Consider the following 27,809-nt stretch of genomic DNA (forward strand, 5'->3'; position numbering starts at 1 on the left):
GACCCACACTTTCCCTGGTCCTCCCCTTGCTCCTGACATACTTGTAGAAACCCTTCTTGTCCACACCATTAATAAAGATATTAAAGAGTACAGGTCCAAGGATTGAGCCTTGGGGGACACCACTGGTCATGGGGTGCCATCATGGCACTCCCTCAGCAAGTTTCAGTTCCCATTGCAGAGGTGGAGAAGGCTGCAACTCTGCTCCCTCTCTCCAGACTAGAATCGGATCCTTTTCCTGCTTTTTGGCTATTTTATGGTGCAAACACAGCCAATTAGAGCCCTCAGTTTGCAATGGGGGCTCTGGTCATAGTGCAAATGATCCAATAAAAATCAGGCATGGTGCATAGCACACTTTCCTGCCTGGAAAAGCCACAGCACCCTGTGCAAGCATTTTGCTGCCCTTTTTGCAAAGGTTCTTAAGCATGGTGCACCCACTTAGCTTGCAGCCAAGCAAGTCGTGGAGCTGTTACATATATATCTCCTAGAAAGAAAGATATAAGAAAAATAGGTTTTTAAATATATGTTGCAATTATGGCTCTCTGGTAATCACCGGAGTCTTGTATGGTAACACTGGGCATGTCTATGCAAGAGGCTTTAATGTGCAGTAGACCAATATACTATGCAGTAAACATTACCATCTACACATGCAGATGCTTATTGTGTAGTAAATTGATCTGCTCCATGGTTAATTTGCCACCTGATAATACAGGTGGCAAATTAGCTGTGGAGTAGTTGCTGAGCAGTAAGGCACATTTAGATATCTGACTGGAAGCAAATTTGGTCCTTGTTAGCTGCGCAGCAGTGAGCGGGAGATTGCTCCCAGCCCCCGGGAGCTGCCTGCTGCTGAGGTGGGCTCCAATGGTGGAGCCTGGGCTGAGACAATGTCCCCCTACCCTGGCAGCAGGGAGCTCCCAGCCCTGGCTCTGCAATTGCAGTGGGGGCTGAGAGATTGCCCCCTGCCCCCAGGAGCTGCCGGCATATTAGGATGGGAGCAACTACCTCTGGCTTCTCCCATTGGGTCCAAATCTGTTCGCAAGAGACTTACTGCACAGTATTTTTACTGTTCAGTAAGTCCACTTCAAATTTATTGCATGCGTAGATGTGCCCACTGGGATGGGAAAGGATAGAGTTATGTTATAGTGATCTGGCTAAAATGTAAAAAAAATAACAAGTGTTAAAAAACTGTCAAAAAAAAATTAGGGGTCGGGTTGAATTTCAATGTTTTTTTTTTTCAGGTTCCCCAACCCTAAAATTAAAAAGCCAAAAATCTTGTTTTCATCAACTCAGAACATTTCATTTCACCCAAAATGTGCTTTGTTGTGCACCTCCAGTTTTGCATTCATTGCTTATCCCTTTATCCACACTTTTTAAAAATTGAAGTCAATGGCAAAATAAATACATAACTTTGAAAAGAAGAAAAGGAAATATGTTTTAAAAGTATCAGAATATATTTTTTTTCTTTTCCAACAAAATACAATTTTCCTTTTTTCTTTTGGCTGAAAGTATTGGCCAAATCCAACCAAATTCATTATTAGTATCAGTCCATCTGAGACTGTTTCTTTTTTAAATTCTTTGTAAATTGCATATATGATGAAAAAAAGTCACCAAACTCAAGCACGTAGGAAAAACTGAAGGTAGAAAAAATGAAATGGTTAGGCAGTTTAGCTGTTTATTTCTTAACCTTTCAGTATATATGTTATTTGGAGCTGAAAACAGAAAGGAAATAATAATGTGCCTTACACAGAATGATGACAAGGGAGGAAATACAGCATTCACAGGCAGTGTTCAGCTTTGTAGAAATATTGACATTAGACTAAATCCAGCAATGGCAAGATGGTGAATCTGCCATCATGTGTGAAAGAGATGGGATTTTTCCTAACAAAGATTGTTATCATTAGCTAGCATTGTGTTTTTGAAGAGGGAATTACAAAGTCAACAATAATATCCAAGTAAATGAAGCCATTAAAATTTAATGTATATTCTTCATTTTAAAGACATAGGTCATTGCCTAAAGAACAATGTCAGATTTTTAATGCCACACTCCAGATTGGTGCAGCTTAAATCAGTTATGGAGGAAAAATGTTTCTCCCCAGAATTCCAAAAGGAAAAATCCCATGATGGTAACAGAGATATAATAGATGTCAAAAACTGGCAATAGGATATATGAGCTTTGAAGGAAGAAATTAAAAAAGCAAGAGACAAACTACCTCATTTCAAAAACCCTCTAATTTTGATTCCCAAATAATTTTTAAATGTATTACTTTCATACTTATTCCAATTGCTTACAAATTTCAGTCCTCTTAAACTGCATTTTGTTTCAGTCTTGTTCTTATGTAAGGTATTTAACAGATATTCTTAATTTTTCCCTCCATTAAACACAAGCTAATTATGTTTTAAGCATGTTTCCACCAGAACGAATCAAATATGTTGTTAATATACCACATTCTCTTCAGTGTTCCCTCTGATTCAGCATACAAAATGTTAATATTTAGCAAAACTTTGAAGCCAAATACTGTAGAAATGCTGGCAAATATGACAGTGTTAGTAAAAGGTTGAGATACTATTAATATGGCAGCGGGGAGGGGGTGGAATCCTGGCCCTATTGATAGCAATGGCAAAACTCCCACTAACTTCAGTTGGAAACAGTTTCATCCAAAGACAGGAACAGCACTTCAAGAGAAGTTAAGTTCTATAACTACTCTTGCTCCTTTATGTTTTTATGTGTTTGGTTTATATGCCACCTCTTCCCTAAAAGTCCAAGGGCTGCTTACAACAAAAGATCACAGACCCCCCCCACCCTCCGCCTTATAAAACACAATAAAATAACAAAGTAAGACAGAATAACAAAATGTAATTCCAGCCTAACTCTATGCTATTCTTATCAATATAAAAAAAATATTTTAAAAATCCTCAATATTGTGGATTTATAAAAAAATCCTCATAGTAGGAATTGATGTTTTAGTAACAAGAGCAAATCTACTGCTGTTTCATAACCATACACTACAACTGAGCCCTAAGATGTTAATTTTCACCATGTTTATGGTTGATGCTCGATATTCCATGTAAAAAAAAATCATCAGCTTCACCAACCCCATAATATAAGGAACAATGTAGCTCTAGAATAAATTTTCATCTTACTAAACACAGGAACAAAGGCATAATATAATGTGCTGTTCAGCTTAACATAAAATGTACCATCTGGTGGTTACCTTTTATTTGGCAATGATATATAAATGCATTATTATAACAGATTTTATCTGTTAATTACTGGGTACATATACACATGAAATTGTGATGCAGTAAACTCTGGCAAATATCGTGCTGGAGTTTATTATTCCTGGGCGCCATGTTTGAAGGTGCGCCTAGGACCTCACCATGTTGAGGTGTGTTGTAGGAGCCCTGGCTGGGAGGGGCCCTGGGGGTCAGCCTGCCAGCTGGAGGGTGCTCCAACCAACTTCAACATGATGCAGAGGCACTGGCTGGGGTACAAGAGTGCTCGAGGGTGGGGCTAGCCAGCAGGCAGCCCCTGCACTGAAACACCCTTGTGCCCCAAACAACTCCATCAGTGTCTACATGTGCATTTCTGTGCACTAACGAATGCCACCATAGGATAGTACTTATGTTTACAAGTACCTACCTATGACACAGTAAATTAGTTTACTGTGACCTAATAGGGCCACATGTGTAGATGCCGAGACTTTACTGTGGAGCTAATTAGGCAACTGCAGTAAACGTCTCATGTAGATGCATCCATTAAAAAGTAAAATAAATCTCATACTCAAACTATGTAATATAAAATAAGACCACTACAATAACTGATGGAGAAATTCTACCAAACACAAAAAGTCTATCTTGTACCAAAAAAAATAAACCTAGTGGCCACATCTACACAAGACATTGACTGTACAGTAGCCTGAGACTACTGCGCAGTAGCGTCGCATGGCATATCCCATGACGCAACATTACTACACAGCAGTCTGGGGGCTACTGCAAAATAGCATCACAAAAAAGCCATTTGACGGCACTACTGCACAGTAACTTGGGTCACTGTGCAGTCATTAAGTACTTGCTTATACAAGCTCCCCAGCCTGTTCCCTGCCCAACTCCACACTCATGAAACTGAGCAGGGAACAGACTTCTCAGTTTCTGCCCCATAATCATGGAGTAGAGACTGGGAACTGTCCTGGACAGAGGCAGGTCCCAGCCCCATGCCCTGATCAGGCAATCAAGGCACACAACTTCAAAAGAGATGCAGGGGTGGAGTAGGTCCCAGCTCCCTGTCCTGAGATGCCAGTGGAGCAGCTAGCAGTGAGCTAGCTGCTAGCTACCTCACCAGTAGATTGGGGCAGGGAACTGGGATCTGCCCCTCCCATGCAGCTCTTTCCAAGACCCCTGCCCCTTATCTAGGATCCAGGACCAGGAGCTCCCTGCTTCTGGGGCAGGGGGACATTGTCCTCACCCCAGCAGCAGCAAGCCCCAGAAGCAGGATGTAATCTCCCAGCCCTGGCCAGGAGACAGCTGTCTCTTGGCCTGGTGCTCCCTACCAGCTCCTTGCCTAGCACCCTCCTGGTGGTGGCAGGGATCCATTGTAGGGCCCCAGAAAGTGGGAGCAGTTTGCTGCCATTAGCAGTAAATCTGCTTCCATTTCCCAGCATATGTAGACATCTGCCTGGGTGTGTTTACTTGTTAGTAGTTTACTTGCGAGTAAACTGATATCAGATCAAATGCATGTGTAGATGCGCCACCTGAGTACATCATTTCCACTGTCTGTACCTCACATTTATCCATCTGAAAAATGGGAACAATAAGAGGAGCCTCTTTGTAAAAGACTTTGAGGTTTTCTGAGGAAAAGAGCTATACAAGAGTAATTTTGTTATTAGTTCATATTTAATAACATTCAGTCTGGCACCTACTTCTTTCAAATAATATTTCTCATATTTTGTGATTATGATTCCAGATCAGATGTTAAGGACCTGACTCTCATTTATACTATTGCCACCTACATAGCTCTTGCAGTCTGAAGCAGTCCTCAAGTGCCCCTTACAGTCTCTGCAGTATAGGACATTCACAAAGTACACTCACAGAGGATATTAGGAGGCTTTGACTTAAATGAGAAATTATAGCTTGAAGTGAAGGATTTTTAAAATTCTTAATATTTAATATTACAAATCAGGCTTAGAGGTTAGTAATAATTTGAAGCATAATAATTTAAGCAATGAACCAAGAGGATATTGGACAAGGTAAGGTTCCCCTTCCTCCTCTCCATGTGGTTGAACAAGAGCAGGATATGCCTAAATGGCATCCATTGGGAATGTCTATACATGCAATTAATGTGACTGAATAAACTACAGTGCAATTTGAGCCAAAGTAAACTAATCCCGACATCACCATCTACACATGTATTTAAGTGCATGAATTTACTCTTCAGGTAGATAGTACCTGTGTCTAATGGGATTATCTGACAGCACTGTAAATTAGTCTACATCTACCCCTTGCTGTGCATGAGTAGACAGTGATGTTTTACTGAACAGCAAATTAGTCTACTGCACTGTAACATGCACTTGTAGATACATCCATTTAGTTGCAAGGACAGCTGGAAAAGCAGCACCTTTTGTGGTTGCTGAAGGGACAACAAGTCAAGTAGTGGGAAGTGTAGTGGCAGCATGGCTTTAGGAGTACAGGTAAGCTTTATCCAGGGGTGGGCAGCCAAACTTCATTTCCCAGCAGCCCCTGTCCATGTCATGCCAAACAGTTTCCATGGAAACCCCAGGAGTGGCAGGGCAAGGCTGGGGTTTCCATGAACACTGACCCAAGCAGTACTGGCAGGGTGCATGGCTACTGAGTGGGGAGATGTTCCAGGGCTCGGGCTGGGATCTTGCAGCAGAGTACTCTGCCCAGGCTCCAGCATGATCTGTCACCAGGACAAGATCCCAGCCCCGAAGCAGCTCCCCACCCAGTCAGTGCTGCTCGGGCCAATATCCATGGAAACCCCAGCCCCACGCTGTCACAGCCCCACCACTCCTGGAGTCTCCATGGAAACCAGCTGGAAAGACATGGGCAGGGCCAGCTGGGAAATGGAGTCCATCACAAGCCCAATTCAGCCCATGGGTTTGACTTTGCCCACTCCTGCTTTAGTCCCTTTTGCTTTCTCTTTGATCTGTGACACAAAAGGGATGTCAGAAGACAAACCAGTTGTACACTGAACCATTAGGCTTCTACCTGAGTATAAGTGGCAGGACATAACAGTGCTACCCTCATTAGGGCCTCCTCTATGAATGCATCCTGCTGCAAAAAGACATGGTCCATTTCCCTCCCCTCACTCCATGTACCTGCTTGTTTACTGGGAACGATAGTCACAAGTAAAATAACTTGTCCCTTTTTTTGTGGGATACAGCTTACTCACAGTTGTGTACCCAACTAGCTACTCTCGGCAAGTTGGAAAGTAAAAAGAAGGAAAGGTAGCCAGCTTGATTTTTGTGAGAGCCAGGGAGCATTTTTTTGTAATACACCACTATGTAAGAACTCCTTCCCCTCTTCAGCAAACTATGAGCAATGCAGACTGTAGTTCTCAAAGGTGAGGCACTTTCAGAGCTTCAGTTTTCACTGCCTTTATTTTTGCTGGAGAGCAGAAGGAGGAGGGGTTCTTACTACATGTGACTGAGGAGGGCTTAGAGATAACCTTGCTTTATGTGACCTTATTAGTGTGTAACTTTTTTCTTCCTCCTCAACTCCCAACAATTGTTTGTTCCCCACCACTACCTCTTGTGTTGCCTCTAAAGTTAGACTATAAAGTATGTGTGGAAATAACTTTGTCTTGTAGCTTTCTGTAGAACATCTAGTATATGTCTGGGTACTGTTAAATAAGGCAACATAAAATAAACTATGAATGAAGTTGTTTTAAAGACTTGTCCTATACATTAATTCAGGTAGAACTCATCAACAGTCCATCCCCATCCTGTGCCCTTACAAGGATCCAACTTTAATTCTATAAGAAAAATAAATATTAGGCAACACTGGAATAGCTCTGCCTTCTTGTTAGAGTAAAACATAAGCAGAGAAATAGTACATTTCTTATCAAGATGAATGGATAAGGCAGTTTTCATGGGAATACAGGTCAAAATTTCCACTATTTTAAACAAAGCAAGTGACACTGATGTCTACTCTATCTGCTGGAACTTGTCACTTGCATTACATGAATAAGTTGAAGGCAAAATAATTGTGCCCTGTTCAACCTTTATGTTTAAAGAACTGTAAAAGAAATCACAAAGGTGTATACAGAAAATGTAAGGTGTTGCCTGTGAGATTACTTGTCTAATCACCATAAATTACCACTAGATCCATATTGTGCAGCAGGAAACTGTAGATACTACCCTGTGTTTTCTATGTCCATTGCTACCTTTATTTGATATGCTTTTTGTTAATTAAAATTTAAATTTTGGGTTATTTTAAGATTAGCAAGCAATTCATATTTTTTTCGTCTTCTTCATCTTAATATATTTGGTGAATACCAAACATTTTATAACTCTTTTCATAATGTAAGGTTTTGGATTTTGAAAAATCAGCGGCCAAAAGTTTATTACATATTACATATTTATTTATTTACTCTTTTATTTGATTTCTATGCTCCCGTTTCCAACAAAGGCTCAGGCCATTTTACAAGAAGAGAAAAGTATAACTTAAACTGGAGACCAGTTATAGCTAAGGAGCTTAGAGCACTGCCACACATTCAAATTAAAACTGGATAGAAACCAGCTCTGGAGTTATTACACATTGTCAATCACTAACTTTATATCTAGTTGGCTCTTTTATATCTAGATAATCCTTTTTATGGTGTGATAATTACTTTGCATGGGTGGCTAGTCTAAATTTATTGTGCGATTCACCCGTTAATTGCATAATATATGTAACGAGCAGCAGGGCCTTACTTACAGTTAGAGATGATACCGTGCTGTCAATCTTATGTCCACATATGGGTATACAAACTCAAGTGTTTCAGATTTGGGGCATCTTTCTGATTGGAATTCTGGTTCATTTATCTTAAATTAACCTAAACTGGGGGGCAGGGGGTGGGACATGACAACAAAATGGCTGATCTGGCCAGACTCCATTTCCCAGCAGCCCCTGCCTGCAAGGCTGGTGCCAGTCTCCATGGAGACCCCAGTCCCAGCTGCACTGTGAAAGCTTAAGGCTGGGATTGCCTTGGAGACCAGCCCCAGCCAGGCTGGCAGGGTGTGCGGCAGCGGAGGGCAGGGGGCTGTTCCAGAGCTGCTGGGATCTTATGATGGGGGCAGCTTGCTCTGGATCCAGTGCAGAGCTGTGATCTATAGCCTGTTATGTTCTGGGCAGGGGCATGTAGGCAGGAGATTGAGGCCCTGCCCTTGCTCCAGATCAGGCTGTCACCACTGCAAGGACCCAGGGCAGAGCTGTGATCCCCTGCCTGAGTGCCTCTGCTCAGAGCATGCAGGCTACAGATCATGGCTGTGCCCTGGATCCAGAGCAAGCTGCCCCCATCACAAGATCCCAGTGGCTCTGGAGCAGCTCCCTGCCCTGTTCTGCCACATGCCCTGGCAGCACAGCAGGGGCTGGTCCCCATGCCTTGAGCAGCCCCAACCATGCACAGGAGCAGCTGGGAAATGGAGTCCTCTGCTGACCGTATCTGGCCTGCAGGCCAGACTTTGCCCATCCTTAGCCTAAACTATAGACTAGTTCTAGGTATGTTTTGATTCATACTTTGTTTTTGGTCTGCATCTAAATCTGGTGTTCTAATGAAATAGCTAATTATCCTCTTAAGAGAATGCATGCCATAGAATATATTTGATTTTCAGTTCCCCTTTTTTATTCTTAAGTCTTTCAAAAGCTGTGAATCAAATGCTGTGGATGACTAAAATGACCTAGTCCCCAGCTAGTCAGGTAGCCACAGTAGCTTCCATAAGTGATCTCATACTGTCATTGGCTGGAGATGGCTGCCAAATCACAAACTCTATCCATCAAGGATGAAAGTTGTATGGAGGAAAAAAGGGATATGCATGAGTTTGACAGGGAACAATAAAGCAGTGGAAGAAAATGAATAGAAGAGTCATCCAAATTATTCATTGTTAATTATTTTTTCACTGAATACAGTCCCTTTATTCTTGTTGTTAGTAAATTAGATGTAGAGAGATTGTGATTATTCATGATTTTTTTTTCATTATTTCAAGTTGTTCACTTAATAGTTTGTGGTATCAAATTACATCCATGGCTTGTTTATGAAGTATTTTTTAATCAGTATTTGCTATTTGTTATCTACCCAAGTCAAACAGGCTCATAGCAGCAGCCACCTTCAGTAGCACTGATAGTGAGAAATAGGGAGCATCAGGGAGACAGTTATCACTTATTGAGCCTGAAGCCCATTTCACACGTATTCCAGTGACATTTACTACTATACAGGTGCTGCTCTAACCTGTGAAATAGTAAGCTTGAAATCATCACTTGTCGGTGAACTGTGACTATAGTGGCCATAAGTTCCATAGGAGGAAGAAGTGAATCCCATTCAAACAATGTGATGAGCAGCCAACACAGTGTACTTAATCAGACACTGTGAAAATACAAGGTCACATCTTCATTAATAACACACATTTTTCCTGTATGTGGTAGATCCTATGGCATTTAGATATTTATTTGCACCCATTAAATCTCAATTATTATTGCTATAGTTTCCCACATCAATGTAAACAATCAAATATATGTGAATTTTGCAGGCAGAGGTTTGTTTGGGTTTTTTTACTCTGATTTTTACAAAGTTACATGGGCCTTAACTATAATGGATCAAACCCACTTGTTCCAATTATTACATAGGGTAATTATATTGATATTGTTAAAGTGGTATTCAGTGAACTTGCAAGAATATTAACATAATATCTGAGGCAAGTCTTTGTATATAATATATTAGTCTGGAATCAAGTTGATGGTCTAGTTATTCCCTCTTAAAATAGGCAGTTAAAACTGAGACGTCTTCTCCATAATCTTCTCTCACATGATGCACACAGTACAGCTATAACAAGCTACAAGAAATATACTGCAGGAAGATCACCCACTCTGATCTTCAGTCATCCTTAGTTTAATTCATCTCTTTCTGGTTTCCTGTCACTATCAGAAGTTTTTATTCATAACATTCTATAAAAAGCACCTCATTATGTTATTGACTTACAGTAGTAAAAGCAAACATAAAACTGTATTTCAGCTATTTTGGTATTCTGAAATACCAGTGTTTCAGAATGGAAACATCAACATAATACAGGAATGTAATATTCTATTTCAGTGCTGCCATCTAATATGGTTGACACCCTGAAGCCCTTACTCAGTTTTTACTCATTATTTATGTAACTAATCAATAAAAAACAAATTGCAGCTAGAAATGGGGAAAGTATACTTCAAAATTCACTTCCAATGAATATTTGAGTATTCAGGCATAAAAAGTGCTCTAGTGAGCACAAGTAAAACTTATTAATTCAAGTACACATGGAACATAAAAAAAAGCTTGTGAATATTATCAAATCAATACAGGTCTTGATTTGGAATGAATGCTTATAGAAATTTTACATTCTTTCACTCTTTCAACTACAGTAATACCTTGCTAGAGCAAATAATTAAAATGAAGGTAAAATGAAGTGGCTAAGGTGACGGTTTCAATTAAATTAGCCTACTAATATTACCATAACATAATAAAACTGTACAGTGATTTTTCAGTTCAGCAATGGTAGCATTAAAAAAAGAAGTTTAAAAACTGCACGGCGTACTCTTCAGCTGTGATGTACTAGGTGATTTTTCAATGTATCATCAGAGGAAGTCACGCTTACTCTTTCAAATCTTCCAGTCGACTTGTCACTGTCAGTTGTTGGAAATTTTCCTTGGAGCAATCTCTCTTTTTTCCCCATTTTTAGACCGGAAATTGTTATTTGCCGTGGATGTCAGTCTTGATTCATCTGGAGAATCTATGCACAGGAATAAGTATTCTTTCTGAAGTTTCAGCTGGACCTGCACAGAATGAGAGTGAGATCTGAATAAAGATGAACATCACCATGGAGGCAGGGTAGAACCTCTCTCTCAAAGAGTGGGGAAAACTTTTAACTATTAGCTTTTACCCTCTAAATCTCTGCAACTACTTTGCTGACACCAGTATAGTTATGTACTTTTAATAGTTTTAAAACCACAGATTGCTAAAATGGTAGAATACTATTACTTGCCTAACTGTTTGCAAGTATACAAGGTATTCTTCAATTTTTATGACATGTCTTACTAAACAAAGTCATTCAGAGATCTTAATTAGAAAGGCATAGGTATGTCAATTTATATAGTACTTAAAACAGCTAACAGAGAATGGTGTCATCTATTTTTCTGTGTCATTCTTATGCCTTTGTTTTCTGGAGTTTTGCATATTTAACAATTATGTTGCTTCCAGAAAAGGAGCCATCTTGTGGCCAGTTCAGCTCAGACTCTCATGGATACTTTTGTATGTCTTGCTTTGTTGTTCTCTTAATAGGAATTTAAGCTTTTTCTGCTGGGAAGTATTTGTGTGGTCTTTCTGTAAGAAGAAATATAGCAAAATGTCCCTTTGTCTTTTATCTAAAGTTAAAAATTTCATAAATCTGTATGAGCATGGGTGTATATGTACACATGACAGAAAAAAAGGAATATAAACAGAATACACACATACATGCACGCACAAACACAGAATCTATTGTCTATTCTGCACACATATATTTTCTCAGTTTTAGAGCCAATGAAAGAAGAGATTTTTTTTTTTTTTTAGAAAATGATAAAACCTAGCTCCAAGGCAGGATAACAAACTCCAGAGCCTTTCACCTCTAGATCACAAATCTGGCTCATTCTGACTGAAAGTTTTTATGTTTGACAGTTATTTCAAAATGTAGACTGTGTTAAATGAGCTGGTGATTGCAGAACTGTTTCTAGTGGACAGGCATCCATATGTTAATGAAGTGCCCTTCCCACCTCCTAGAAGGAAAAATGAGTACTTATATTTTGTCATTTTCTATATCATACACACACTGGGAAAACTCAGGAGTGCAAATAAAAGACAAAAGAGTTAAATAGTTTAGTTCATCTCCAGTTGACCAACCTTTCATAAACTTTTTATAAGCTCAAACAGACCCCTACAAAATCCTACGAATTTTGCTTTATAGCTTGAAAGGCATAGTAGTCTGAACAGACAGAGCTTAGTGAATCTCAATACAAATATCTGGGACAAGTCACGCTTTTATAATAAACTCGCTGTTTGAAAGAAAGTGTGTGAAATGTTAAATGGCAGCAAAAAATGCTGAATAGTGAAATGACTTTTCCAAAGTGTCCCATTGCATTTGTTTTCTCTTATTGTCTCTGCCAGAGGAGCAGTAGCTCTTTGTAACAGTGACAGTTTTTGTGCATGTTCACTAAAATGATGAAAATGAAAGACTTATTGTACATGACTTTCCTAACGAATCTGTTTATAAATCCTGCTTTAATATACTCAAGCTAATCTTCCTTGTACAACCTACTGCATTACTTGACCACCTGGGCCATTTGTGGTCTAGTAATGCATGAACATGTATACACATTATCACTGTGAGAGAAGATTAGTTCTGTAGAGCAGCAATATATATTTGTTCTGGACACCCCAGGAAACAAGACAAGACATCAGGAAGGTGACTTAAATAGGCTACAACTTTATTATCACATCTAGGGAAATATTCAACATTAACTCTTGCAGGACAACCCAACCTGACGTCTGAAATCCATACTGAATAATGGAAAGATACATCTAGCTCTCACCTCATTATCCAAATTTTTAATTTGGTGTCAGAACCGTTGCTGGAATCCCTCCAGCCCTTCCTTTGTAGGATAGTTGAAGGTGTGGACAAAATAGGTGAGCCCTTTGCTGTACAAGATACGAGGACCTCTAGTCCCACATTCTGCATAAGTTGTCTTCCCCTAGTTTGGACTTAATTCTCATTTTCAAGGAAGTCAGATACCTACAAAATGAGCACCAGCATTGGCCACTTACCAAGTTGTGACTACATGAACTTATTATACCTATTCTAACTACCAAGTCTCTGAACTTCTGAGAAAAAAATATATAAAATGCAGGGGATTAAATAAAAGAACAAGAACCTTTCTAGTGTCTAGGAGGGAACTGGAGCCATGCTCATAGCAAACTGCCAAAGCTGATCCTACTGGAATCCCAAGAGACTGATGGGTTACTTATGGATGTAAAATAGTACCCTGAATAGGGAGAAGGGCATATAAGCACCATTCCATTAACCTACTCAGTAATTAGGGAGACCCTTTTTCCTAATGTCTCTTCACCATTGGTTGAGTGCTCACAGGAAACAGCAGGCAAATGAAAGCAATGGTTAAATGGATCTCAAAATTTATTTTTCCTTTCTTCCATCCCTATGCAACTTGCCTGCCAGACTATTCTATCTTGCCAACAGGGCCCCTAAAAATTTAGAAAAAATTTATCTGCTCCTGGCTCCCTGCCCCACCCTCAGCCATTTCCCTGCCTTCCTGCCCCCACATTGCTCCGGCACCACAAGGCTCCCAGCTGCATCCCAGGACCAGGGAGCATGAGATGCACCAGTAGCCAGGTGCATGTATGTGTTTGTAGGGTGAGTCCCACACGCACACTTCACCATACATATGTACCCACACACCCCCTCGCATTGCCATGCACACAGACTCCCACATCCACACCCCCTCATATACTCCAGTCACTTTCACTCCCACAAAGCCCCCCACAAAGCCCCACACACCACATAGCCACACCCAAACCCACCCAAATGCTCCCTCACTCCACACCCACACACATATCTACCCCCCAAAGACATGCCCCACATGCCCCTGCACCCACAAACCTGAGCCCCCCCCCCACAATATACAAGAGTAAGACTTTATTTTAAGCTATTATATACAATTACCTCTATGCACACTACACAGACAAATGTAAACAGGACAAAATATTTTTTGAAATCAAATTAATATTTTAGATGTTTGCTTTTTAGAATATAATTTGGTATTTTTCTCATTCCAAGATGGCAAAACCCCTTGCTGAAATGAGTACTTTTGGGAGCAAGGGGAGGGACTTCTGGTGGCAAAGGTCAGGGGTTAGGGGGTGGGACTTCCAATCACAAGATAGTGAGGAACCTGTCAAGGGGTGGGGCTACACATGTGGCCCTCGACAGCTTGCCAAAACTGGGTAAGCAGCCCTCCAGTTGAAATAATTGCCCACCCCTGCATTAGCAGGTAACAGGCGGTAGTGTAATTTGTTCTTGTTCTTGCTCATAAAATGATACTCCTGTCAAAAACTGAAAAATATGCATGAATTTAAATCCATGAATAATCTTTATTTAATTATTTTACTGTGTTATTTAGAATATAAGCATGGCTACAGTAGTGGACAGAAGGAGTTTATGGACTATAGACCTTGGTTAGGTTACTGTTTAAAAATCTCTGATAGAGCTGTAGGTTTTCAGAAAAGGGTACATCTAGAGTGACATAATAATCCTGAAATCTAAAGCACTGCTTTCATGAAGACAGGTGTCAATGGTAATCCTGGGACCCATAAAATCTATTCCATTATCAGGTATAATCTCTAGCACAGAATTATTTTAGGAGGTCAGCAATATATAGGATAATGGAGAACTGAAGACATGTTTTATTTAGACTTTCGAAAAGCCTTTAACAGAAATCCACAAGAGAGGCTCTTAAAGAAACTAAATAGTCATAAGATAAGAAGTACCATCATTAGTAACTGGCTAGGATATAGGGGGTCTAGCTACATGTGCATATTAATGCACAGAAATAAACTCAGGTGCATATTATATCAGAGTTTATTGCTCCTGGATGCCTCATTTACATGAGTGCCTGGGACCGTAGTACACGGAGCCAGGGCAGTGCAGCCCTGGCTGGCAGGAGGTCCAGGGGGCCAGCTTTGTACCCCAGGGCTGCTCCACCCTGGTTCAACATTCTGTGAAGGGGCTGGCTTGGGGCACAAGGGGCAGGCAGCCCCCACACTAAAGTACCTGTGTACCCCAACCAGCTAGGTGAGTGTTTACACATGCACTTCTGCATCCAAACCCCCCCCCCCCCCAGAACTCTGCAGCAAGATAAAGCTTGTATTTACAATTACTAACCTACTACAGAGTTTATTAGTTTCCTGTGTCCTAACAGGGCTGCACATGTAGATGCCGAGACATTTACTGCAGAGCTAGCTAGGCTACTCCAGAGTAAACGCCTTGTGTAGACATGTCCAGGGGGGGAAAAGTAGCTATGAATAATAAGTTTTCAATAGAAGCAAAAGGTATACAACAGAATACACCAAGGTTCCCACTAGGTAATATTTACAAGGACTAGTACAGTTAAATATATCAGTTACCAGCCTGGAACAGGGAGATGGACAGTTTTGTGACAAAATTTGCAGATGACCCAAAATTATATTCCTTTCATAGTTGTCCTTTCCCTACTTGAAATAGAGACTCTTTTATTTGAAAAGCAGTTGCACCAGCTCAACAGTAATTTTATCCACCTATATGTGATGATTTAATGTGAAGAAAACACACATCTCTATTTTAGTGTTTATTCTATAGAATAAATGGGAAAAAATGAATTTCTTTAACAAATTGACTGTTACTTGAAATACATCGTTTTATTGTTTCGTTTTGTTTTTCTTCATAACTTTGCTAGATAATTTGAATTGTGCTTTGAAAGTTGACTACAGTAAATTATACAACAATACTAACAACTGTATGCTAAGACTAGCTTAAGTACTCACAGCAAATTGCTGATTTTTTCAGATGCTTATATAGCGTGTCTTCACAGTCAAATGAGGTATGTGGAAGAAAATCAGCATACCAATCTCAGTCTCTACAACACTGTAAAATATGCCTCATCTTTTTTTCATTTCACAGCAGGTAAGCAAACACCTACTGTAAGACTGAGCTGATGTCTGTTGCATCACAGCACATTAAAATGAATAGGAAAAACTGTTCATCAGGGGAATAAAAACACAAAATAGAAAAAGAAAATAGAGTTGAGTTTCTAAACTTAAACTACAGATAGCTCATGTATAGTAGCTCTGTCATTTTCTATGTGTTGTTCTAAAATGTAAAGCAAGATGTTTATTTTTTTCAAAGAGATATTATGTTCCTAATTAGTAGCTGTGAGTCTGACCACTGCAATTACACCAACATAAAGATGCAGTAACACAGCAGTGACTCAAGCCCCATGCAGTTTAATACGTTATAGAGGTATACTAGAAGAATAATACCAAAGAATTAAACAAAAAACATGATATTTTCAAAAGTACCTAATGATGTGGATTTCTCAAGTTTTGAAAGCCTGATTTCAAAAGCCAAGTCACGTACAAAGTCCACGATGTGCTAAGCACTGTATAAACACAGAATAAGACAGTTCTTTGCATAAAGAAGTTAAAATGAGGCAAGAGAAAAAAATAGGTATAGACAAGGTGGAGTACAAGGTAACAGTGGCACAGGATTATCATCATGACAGTTGTAACATGTCATTAGTCTACCTGTTGTAACACGTATGCAGCTGTAAAAAGAGAATTTGAATGAGGATTTGAAGAACAATGGAGGCGAGGTGCTTCTCCTAAACATGACCAACAGGATAGAAGAAACATAAAAAAGTTTGTTTAATAAGAGGGCAATGGATGCTCATGTCACAGCAAAGTAGAGGCCACTTAATATGGCCATTTATTTGACCATGTATTATATGGGATGAGAGTTAGGGATGGGATAGGCCTTGAAAATGAAGACAAGCATTGTGTTGATATGGAAGAAGGATCCAATAGAAAAAAATGAGGAATTATATGATCAAGCAGCGGGCTAAGAAAAATACCTTTCCTGTAGCATTCTGGGTACATATGAGCAGGGAAAACTGCATTTGTCAGGGCCAGAGAAAAGGATTTTGCAGTACCCCAGACATGATGTTTGGGCAGGAGTTTTAGCAGGTTAGATGAATAGGAAAGGCTGTATTTTAGCAATATTATGCAGAAAGAATGCAGTAGACTTAGACATGACTTGGATGTGAAGACCTAGAGCAAAGCCTAAGTTTCAGATCATAATCAGGTTATGGCCATGGATTATAGGCAGGATGTGCTGTCCACAGTGATTAAGAAATGAGGTAGTAGGGAGGGGTCTTTTCGGGTTTTGTTTTAGTCATATTGAGCTGGGGTTGAGAGATACACGATCATAAGCTGCTGTTAAAGACACCTGAAGAGATTTTAACCTGGACAGCAAAGGTCTGGAGCAGAAAGGAAGATATGTGAGGCATCTACCTAAAGGAAATATTGCTGTAAAACTCCTGAGGAGCAGCTGTCCTTTTGGGTGTGGAACGTTTCAAACTGAATAATAGTATTTTAAATGTTAAAATAATCCATAATCATAAATGCGTGTCCACCTTGAGATCCTGCAGAGTCCTGTTTTTCATGGTGCTGACAGCCCAGTACTGGATCTTAAGACTGGGACTCCTAATCATTGTGATGACAAGGAGCATAAGTATAATCTTTGAGAGAATATCTACAAGTAACGCTACAGTGACATAGTAATGCCATGGCAACAGCATCGGCGGGCACAAACTGTGATGCTGCAGCTACATTGCCATAGCAATGAGCTCACTCGTTATAGTGCATTGCTATGGTGACATAGCAGCTAAAAATAACCGTGTGCCACTGACACAGCACAGTACAGGCTGTTACTGTGCCCTCATTTAGTACTTCCAAAAGTATAATGATAATAAAGAAAATGATCCCATTTCCCAAATGGTTATAGGGTAGATATAGTGATGATATATTTTGTGTGGGAGATTTGTGACAGACAAGAGGACGGGGACTTTTATGACCAAAGAGTACATACACAACATCTCTGTGGCTGTCACTACAGCCCATTAGCAATAGGTCTATCTTCAGCCCTTCTTTTAATTTTTTATAAAGGTGGTATTGCAACTAAATACAAGATTTAAAAGCATCCAAGAAAGCTAGGCCCCTTGAAGAATCCAAGCCTAAGCTATTTTCTGTACTCTAACAGCAACATACTCAAACTTCTCTCAGCCAAAAGAATATATCTATGCAGGCCAGCTGCAAAAAAGGACCAGCTGAAGCAGTGTAGGTAGAATGCATGGAGCTACACCTGCTCAGCACATCTTCTCAGGGTGAGATCACACATTAGAGTTTGCAAGAGCTAATTCTAAGTAATGTTGCTCTGCATTAATGTTAACTAGTGTCACTGATCAGTCACACTTTTGGGGTTAATGCCCTCTCTGATGTGAACTGCTTGGACCTGTTGTTAGAGGGCTCGTGAACAGGGATGTGGCTATTTGTTCCATGCCTGCCTTGCTTGCCAGCTCTCCAGCCATGGTGTAGGTGAGGAGATGGAAAGCCACTGTGCTACTTGGATCACCTTCTCCACCCCACAAATGACCCTGCTGCACCCCTTCAGCCCCTGGATCCCTCCTGTACCCTGGATTCCTCCTCTACCCCATGATCCCCCCCACCCACCACACACACAACCACACAAATTCCCAGTCAGCCCAAGGACAGCAACACCAGCAGCAGAGCTGTGGGTGGAAGTTCCCCTCACTGCCTATTCCTGGGCTTTCTGCAGTTTGTGCCAGGCTCCACCTAGAACCAGCTCCTGGCCCCTTGCCTCACCTTCAGTTCCAGGGCCTGGTGGAGGCTGTATCTAGGTATGCTGGAGCAATGTAATCTGCAGGTATTCCAGGAGCAGGCAGGGAAGAGGAACGACCCTGCCCCCCCCCCCCCCCGCCCCAGGCCTCCAGCACTCTTGGGCTGATTGGGGTGGCAGGGCAGAGATCCAGGAGTGGAGGGACCAATGGGGGATGGGAGGCAGAGAGGGCAATTGGGGTGGCAGGGGAGTGATCTAGGGTTGGAGGGAGTGATTTGGGGATCAGGGGGACAATTTGGGGGGCAGAAGGGGCAGCAACCCAACAGTTCCCTACCCACACATTACCCCCTTCCTCCTGCCTCTTCTTCCCTCCAATCCTGCCAACATGTACCCCTCCCTCTGGCTGACCTACCAACCTTCACCCATTTTCTGTACCTCCCCATCCACCTACCTATTGCCCGACTGTTCCCAGCTGTCAGTCCAGGGCCATTGAATTCTGGATGATAGCTAGTCCACCTGGGGGCGTTGCTTCCTGGAACACTGGAGGACTGCCAATTGGTGGTTTTATCTCAGGTGAACACCCAGAAGTTAATGTAACTCAAGCTAGGTAGCCCAGCTCAAAGAAAATCCTGGGCCAAAGTAACACAACTTTAAAATACCTAAAGAACACTTAGTACTAGTTAATGAGCATTAATGTATGATCATTCAAGTTCTAAATTCTTTTAACATGATCTAATTGTAATGTGTAATCTCACCCTTATTAGGCCCTTCTGCAGGTTTAAGTGAGGGTGGGACAGCTTGATAAAACTGGAGCATAGTGAGCGAGCTCCTGTCAGCAATTTCCAACTGCCAATATGAACTCTTTGGGCCATAGTTAGCCAATCATAGTGCAATGAACTAGTAAGATGTTGATTATTACGTATGACTGTTTCTCTACTTGGCTTTGTGTAGCTGGCTATTTGACAATATAAAATTAAATCGAGTAGGCTGCAAAGGGTTTGCTAAAACAACCAGACAGAAAAGATAAATCAATGGCCTAGATAAAAAAAAAAGTATCTGCTCAAACGCACTATCCAGATTGTTAGCCATAAAGAAGGACTTCTCAACTACAGTGCTAATGACAAGCCTATTTTGCTAATGTTGAGAAATAGAAAGTCAAAAGACACTGATCTGTTAAAAGATCAGTTCTGTAAAAGAAAGGAGGGTGAGTTGAGTGAGACTGCCCCAAGTGTCATAATAATAAAAGCTGGTAGGCTGGGAAGATTCAGAGGGAAAGGGAACATACTGGAAGCATTTAAAGGTGTACTAATTTAGAAATGGAAAATAAGATGGAGCCACCTGAGCTATGGATAATGAATTAAGCTGAGATAAGTGAATGTGTATGTCAGACTGCACATATATACACCTTAATTCCAAATGCACTGGACCCTTAAACAAAAGGTCAAGTAGACATGTTTGGTACCAAGGCAGGCAACTGAGAACCAGTGGATAAATTGCAGAATTTTTCTCTGTGGTCTAGCAGTGACTGGGCTGCACTCACTGTTATCATTAGAAAGGACAGTAGTGCATCCCACCCTGTAATCATGAAGTGCTATAGGGCAGCCTTTAGCTGGCTTAAAGGCATCTTTCCACTGCACTGTCTGATCATCTGCCAAAAGCTACATCAGAGGATCTGGCCCTCTGTGAAAAGCTCTCTTGAGTAAAACTGTGATACTTTTCATAATAGAGCTATGCTTTAAGTCAAAAGGAAAATGGAAAATATTCCTTTTAGAAAACATCTCTACAATGTATACTTGTTTCTCCTATCTCTTTTTAAGAAATATGCAGAATTTAGCTGATTTTGCCCCTTATTACTGATCTAAGTTCATAATTAGGACTACAGGTTTTGGTTTTTTTTCTCCAGGTGGTCACAGAGATCATGGAGACTGTGACTCTAAAGCAGTGGCTCTTAACCTTTCCAAATTCAAGGCACCCTTTGTTCAGCTTGAGGCACCCCTTGTTAGTCTCAAGACAACCCTCAGAAAATGCCAGCTCTTACTATTCACATATTTTGACTACAGGAAAAACTAATAAAACAGGTCTTCCTTTACAAACTCAAAAAGACCACAATAGGCCAGACTGTTTTTAACATGAATTTTAAATCTCTGGGTTTTAGCTTGTGAATCATGTTTGCATACCTAATAGTGTTAACATTGCATGGCATCCCACAGCAACCTTGAAAGTATCTCAAGGCACTCCAGGATACCACAGCACCCTAACTGAGAATCACTGCGCTACAGGAAATGACTCTCATGATACACTACCACTCAGCGAGAGGAGAGAATGACATCATTTAGTCAGGGTGCTAGCCTATAAGAAGCAATGGGGCCATTGACTCTCCAAGCTTCATCTCCCATGAGGCAATACTACAGAGTAGAAGAGCACACAGCAAGCACACATGATAACTTTTCCATTAGTATAATTTTTCCCCACCATGAAATTCACTAAAACAGAGTGTGATAAAATCATAGCCTTTGTAATAACTCCTTGTTTGTGACATCAGAAATAGTTGATATCAACAAAATTATAAGAAGCTTACTAAGCAAAAGGATAAGGTAACATACTAAACCAAAGTGATCCTTTTATTTTATTTTATTTGAAAATAGCTCTTGCAATAAATAAAATGAGAAAAGAAAACACATGAAATAAAACAAGAGGAAAATAAATAAAACAAGAGGCAGAGGAAAACACATGAAAAATAAGCCTTTTTTTACTAATATATCTTAAAGATTTCACGCAATATAAATAGGTCTTTAAACTTCACCTTTTTAACTTCTTGTGCTATATGCATACACCAATCTATCTTCACTTTGCCTGTCTCACTAAAAGTCATGGTTTTGTCTGTGGAGAAAAATGATTCAAAACAGTAGTGTAAGATTACTATACATTTTTTCTTAAGCTCCTCAATTCCTTTTAACTTTCATATAGGCTGCTTCTAGCCAGAAGTAAAAGTGGTCTAGTAAGTAAGGCACTTAGAGGTACATATATACACAAATGTTATATCCAACTTCCCAAAGTTAAAAATTACATTTACTTTAGAAACATATGTTGACTTTGGAAACAGCCTCACTGGCTCTTTTTTAACTATGTGATCATCTTACAATGTTTCATCTTGGCAGAAGGCTTTTGGGGTAAATAATAATATGAAACTGGAAACAAAACAAAGCAAGATGACGCTAATAAAACAGCATCAGAAGTAAAGCAACGCTTTCATGGGGCAAAGTATGAAGTATTGTAAAGAAGAACAGAGAATGCAGATAAAGCCTTGCCAGGGATAGGTTATTCATAAATGATCCTTTGAATTGTGAACTTGGAGATGCAGTATATTTTCTTTATCTTTGTGCCATTTTGGTTGGCCGGGTATTGCATATTCTTTGAAATAGTCACGGGTAATCTACATAGCCTTAGTGTAGTTTTGACTACAGGCTGCCAAAGAATGGGGAAGAAATGGGATAGAAAAAATGGGAGAAAAAGGAGAGGGTTTTTCTTCTGTATTAAAATAATACATTTTCATAAACATTCCACAGGCCTCTAAGGGAGCAGGGTATGTTTGGATATCATTTAGTTGACCAAATCAAAGAGTTTTTTTAATAAAAACTGACCACAGGCCCACATTGGAAAGGACATGGTGTGCCACATTTCAATACTGTTTTGCTGTTTCTCTGATTTTCTGACTGGCATTAGTCAGTATGGGCCCAGTGGCATAATAAATAGAGTTGTTACTCAGGGAAACCCCTGAAGATAGAGGAAGGGGGAGACACATGGTTCTGAAGGCAGGGGACAGGGCCCCAGAACTGGGGTGGAGGGTGTGCAGTTCTGAGAGCAGGGGCGGCAGGGAGCAGAAGTCTTATTATTTGGGGTAAAACAATGATAAAGAACATGATCCCTTTCCTCAAACGGGAAGTCTTACCCATGCCAGAAACTCCTAAACAGTCCCTAGCTCAGCTGCTGCTGCATGCTCCTCCCACTTTTGTTACCTCTCTCCCCCCCTCCCCAACTCCCCACCCAGCTTTTGTCAGGGTTCGAATTGCACTTTGACTCTTGGGGGGGGTCTACCAAAAAAATTGGCCGGGGTCAGAGTTGTGCAGGGTATGTTTGGATATCATTTAGTTGACCAAATCAAAGAGTATTTTTTTAATAAAAACTGACCGCAGGCCCTGCCAGTACCAAAGGGCTGAGGCCAGCAGCAGTGGCTGTTGCAAGTGGCCACTGCCACCACCACCTGGGCTGCTTAGAAAGGTGCATGATGGGCTGGGGGCTGTGTGTGATGGTTCATGTGCTCCAGGCTGTTGTGGGGGGTGAAAAGGTGTGCCAACCATCCCATGGCACGGTTCTCATCTCTTATGGGAGGGCTCTCATATCTTAGAAGCCCCCCCCCAAGCTCCTGAGTAATTCAAACCCTGGCTGTTACTCTTAAAGTGGCAGCAGTAACTGGGACCTGTTTTGGAGTTTCTGCCTCCTGGGGCATGAACTCTGCAGGGGAAGAAGGGTTCTGGCACCCGTCCTAACTTGGTGCCCAGGGTGGGTTCCCATCTCGCCACCCCTTTGTTATGTTACTATATAGGCCTCTATTATTTTTGTTACTGTGACAGCAGCATCCTTTGTGGGCACTCCAATGTTACTCTTCTTCTATGAAATTGATGAACTTGAGCAGATTGGCTCATCAGACCTTCTAGTATGTGTTGACAATGAGGCACCCTGAGTATGGTACTGCGAACTCGAAAAAATCCACAGAATGACAATTTTTTTTATATACTTCATCTATCAGGGCAGACTTCTTCAATGTGGGGAAAATTATGCATGCACTTTACAGCTGTGCTGGCAAAAATCTTTGCTGCACATGAAGAATACAGTCCTAATATGATCAATAAGGAACTTTCAGACAGTAGCTTTAGAAAGAAATAAACAAACCAGAAAAATCTCAGGGTATGCCAGACCTCTTCTTATGAAGGTTAACAAAACTAATGAACAACTTTTTCTTTACTATTGCTCATTGTTTTGAATTTGTATATCAATTTTGGAGTTCACTGCTTTAGATCACATTTATACTATGTTTACAGCAGTACTCTACAGTAAGGCTCACTATCACATTCCTTAACTTCAACAAATGAGTCCATTTTAATTACCCTTAAAAATATTCATTCTGATTAAGACTGTAAGGCTAATGGAATCCTTTTGGAAAATAATGGAGAAAAGTCAGTAAGAGATGAAGGAATTTGGGTGTACTAGAAGCTATTTGATCAAATATTCAAAAACACATATCCCTTTCTATTTAAAAAACTGTATGAGAATGATTTATCTTATGAGAATGTCTCTGTTTCTTGGTTTTAGATTTCCTTAAGAAAACATTATTCAGGTAAATTAGTGGACTCCTCGCTCAAATCATTAATTGAATAATAGGGCAAGCTGTGAATAATAAAACATAATACATAGCAGAACATAATAGCGAATGCATTATGTGTCAACAGTTTGCTTTGCCTGTGCATCCTCAGGACTAGAGAACATCCCCGTTATTTACACTGGAGAAGTAAAAGCTGACTTATACCTCCTCTACATGTGCAGGTAAAGATATGATGCATGAGTCACACAATTGTGCTTCCTGCCATGCCACACATGCATGGCAGCAGGCACGATTGTGAGATAGTGAATTAGATCACATCATACTATATTGCTGGTACAGAGGGAGCTCAGTTGAGGGGCTCTGAGTTGCAGGGCACCCCATGCATACCTGGGGGTTGGAGAACCCCTGCTGCAGTGATCTCTCTGCCTCCAGGGGTGTGTAAAACCCCCAGGTCCAGAGGATCACTGTAGGGCAATCTGCCAGCCCCATGAGTGTGAAAAACCCCTGGGGCCAGAGAATCACTGCAGGGCAATCCCCTTGCCCCAGAGGTGTGGAAAACCCCTGGGGCCAGAAGATCAGCATTCATGAAATTCCCAGACCCTGGGGATTGCAGCTGCCACAATCCCTAGGGCTCAGGGCATGGTGCACCTCTGTGGCTGGGAGTCCTGTCAGCTGATGGGGCTCCCAGCCACAGGGAAGACCCTGCTACACGTGCAAATTAAGTTTGATAGTAACCAGCTATAAAGTTAGTACACATTTTTGAGGTCTAACTTTATAGCTGGTTGGAGCTTTTTATTGTGTGATAGCTATTTTGCATGTGTAGCTGGTCTCCAGGTAATTGTGCAATTGAGCAGTTAATTGTGCAATACACGTAATGTGCAGAGGGGGCCTTACTGAATAAATCTGCATGGTACATGGCAACACTATGCAGAGGCACCTAAGCTTGCTCAGCATTTGATAACCCCAGGACAAGAAGCAGTATATCTTGGCCTGCATTAGCTTACAGGGTTATACTGCTTTGGGTTCCAAAGATATAGCTTACAGAGCTAGCTTGGCTACCTCTGTATGTTGTTTCCTTGAAGTATATAGATTCCTGTATGAGCTGCATTGTGTGATTTATTTAGATGATCACCTGTAAAAACTGTACAACATCTGTATAGTATTTCTTGCACATAGGCAAAATGAATATGTATCACTTTCTCTTATCCAAAACACTTCAACGTATGTAAGTAATCAGCTACCAATAAACAATTAATTTGACTAAGGAAAACAAAACCTATGTTGGCAGCAGTTTCCCCCTTTTGGAGTAATGTGCTTACCTTGGCTAAATCATCATTAGCACTAACAAATTTCTTTGCTTATATTTGCTCTGGAATCTAAACCAAGTGGCTAATTTATCTACCTACTAAATGGAAGGAATACATATTTAAAGAAAATAGGTTAAATATATTCCAGTTTCACCTGGTACATTTGGAATGTGGAAAATTAACATCTCCTGCTGTAAGACATCCCACTGAGTTTAATATACAAGGGTGTAAGAATCCAGCTTTTAGTGCAAAGCTCATTGAGCATAGGATATACATCGAATAGCACTTCCTCTCCCAAGTCAATCAGACTACTTATCTACATGCTGCTTGTGTGAATAAAATTCTGGCCCTGAATTCTGTCTCTGGAAATTAGGGCCAAGATTTTCAAAGGTGCTCAGTGCCCTCAGTGCCTGTCAGATTTTCAGATGATCTCAGCTCCCATTCAGGTATCTGAGTTGAGAGATTTTTTTTTTCAAAAATATTTGGCATCCACCAACTCCCACTGAGGACAATGCGGGATGAGAATATTTGTGGCCATTTCATTGAAGTGTCTTAAGCTCTTTTGAATACTCACCTATAGGGATCTTCACTGTGGTCCTGTTTATTAACTTCTGTGTCAATACACTAACAGGCTCTAATTTGAGTTTTATATCTAGTGGCCATACAAAAGATGCACAGCTATGCTTAGCTATTATAATACACAGGCTCTAAAAGAAGGAAATTGCATGGTGTGCACTCCCCGAGAGACAGAGAGGGCACAGGGATGAAAGAAAAAAAAAGATTAACAACAAATGTCATTTATCTGAGAACAAAACATTGAGACAGAGTCAAAAGGCTATGGCTTCACTGGCTGTATGAGATAAATACTTTTGTTACAGTAGCTTCAAGATTTCTTCTTCTCTTATACCAATAGCAAGACACAGTCATAATCTCAGAACTGAGATTGTCAGGGTTGTAAGTGATTAAATAGTCATGAAAAAAAGTCTATCCTCCATTGTGTCGGATCCTATCTCAGATAAACTAGTTTCTATGATGGAGGAAAAGTGCAGTGGGGTTAAGTCCTCCTACTGTTTTCAGTGTCATTATGTTATATTGCACCTAAAGCAGCACCAGCAGGAGTCTTAATGAAAGACAAAAGCTGAGTGGCAGCGAGGCTATTAAGGAAGAAAGAAACAAGGGTAGGCTCATATTATTTGCTGTTTAACGGAGTGAGGAAATGTATTTGGGGCCTTATTTTTAAACAACTTCCAATACTGCATGCATTATTTATGCAACTCTCCCATGTAACTTATATGGAGGTTATCTGTATTCATCAGCAGAGAATATTTACAGCTGCACAAGAGATCATTTGCCCTATTCACATTGGTGCACTTCCAGTTGTGAGGTACATTATTTTTTTTGCTGTTGAGTACAATGACACATAATGGGTTTGGATATCAAGTGGTGTCAGCCTGCAGTAACTAGAAATTTCTCTTTTTTGTTGCAGAAGTCAGAACTAATAATAATGCAAAACAACAGACTGCCATAAACTCCCAGTATCACTTATTACATACTGGAGGAATGTGCAGCACCAGTTTAACTGCAGCTCACTGCAGAAATTATGGACTTTTGATTCTGTACAAGCATGTGCATGTTACTTGAATTTTATTTCTTTTCAATAAAAACTATTTTTAATGGAAACTTGTTGAAAATAAATTTCCTCAGTTGCAAACTGGATTGTGACACATAATTATAGAGAGCTCAGCAGTATAACTTTCTCACAGATCAATACTATTAGATTCCCAACACAATTCTGTCTTTGTCTTTGCTGATATAAATGAAGTTCTCATGTCAAATTAACTCAGCTGGGGCAAAATTCCTTATGTCAAAATTTAGACAAAGTGGTTTACCTTATCCAGTGCTCAGAAATTCAAAGAATAAAAGAAAAGGGAAAAAAGAAAGCAATTTAGATTACTATTTTGTCACAGTATGAAATAAGCATGAAACCTTGTTGAGATTTTAAAAATCATAAATATGCAGTAATTTTCTTTAGACTTCACAAACCCATTTATACATGTTTTCAAGTATTTTGTTTATTGCACTATTGGTGCAGCAAAAACTCTTGAAGTTTATGATACACACACACACACACACACACACATATATATATATATATGACATCTTCTGATTCTGAATCCCCCTCCACTTAACAGGCATATCTGGCTATTTTCAGTCTAGCTATAGCAATATTCTCCAGATGTGCACATCTGAACTACAAAGTCAGTCTTCAGCCTACAAATAACCCCATATTTTGATGTATGTACCTGTTGTCTAGGATCAAGTTGTATTTTCTTATTACAAACTCCAAGTGGTCTTCTTAGTTATCCTCCACTCTCTCTATAGTAAATATCACCCTAAGTAAGACTAACTACCTGGGGTAGAAGTCTGTCCTTAATAACTAAACTGGCATAA

The 27,809-nt window shown here is 40.3% G+C and overlaps 1 long non-coding RNA gene across 1 annotated transcript; it reads right to left on the minus strand.

Moving 5' to 3' along the window:
* Positions 1–1,644: 1,644 nt before the first annotated feature.
* On the minus strand, positions 1,645–27,809 carry LOC109282387 (uncharacterized). Its single transcript, XR_002089356.2, has 2 exons — positions 27,662–27,809; positions 1,645–11,013 (listed from the first exon to the last, which is right to left on the minus strand). It is a non-coding gene; the product is annotated as an uncharacterized LOC109282387 (long non-coding RNA).

The sequence above is a fragment of the Alligator mississippiensis genome, chromosome 3 (genome assembly GCF_030867095.1).
Source record: "Alligator mississippiensis isolate rAllMis1 chromosome 3, rAllMis1, whole genome shotgun sequence".
In the NCBI taxonomy this organism is placed as follows: domain Eukaryota; kingdom Metazoa; phylum Chordata; order Crocodylia; family Alligatoridae; genus Alligator; species Alligator mississippiensis.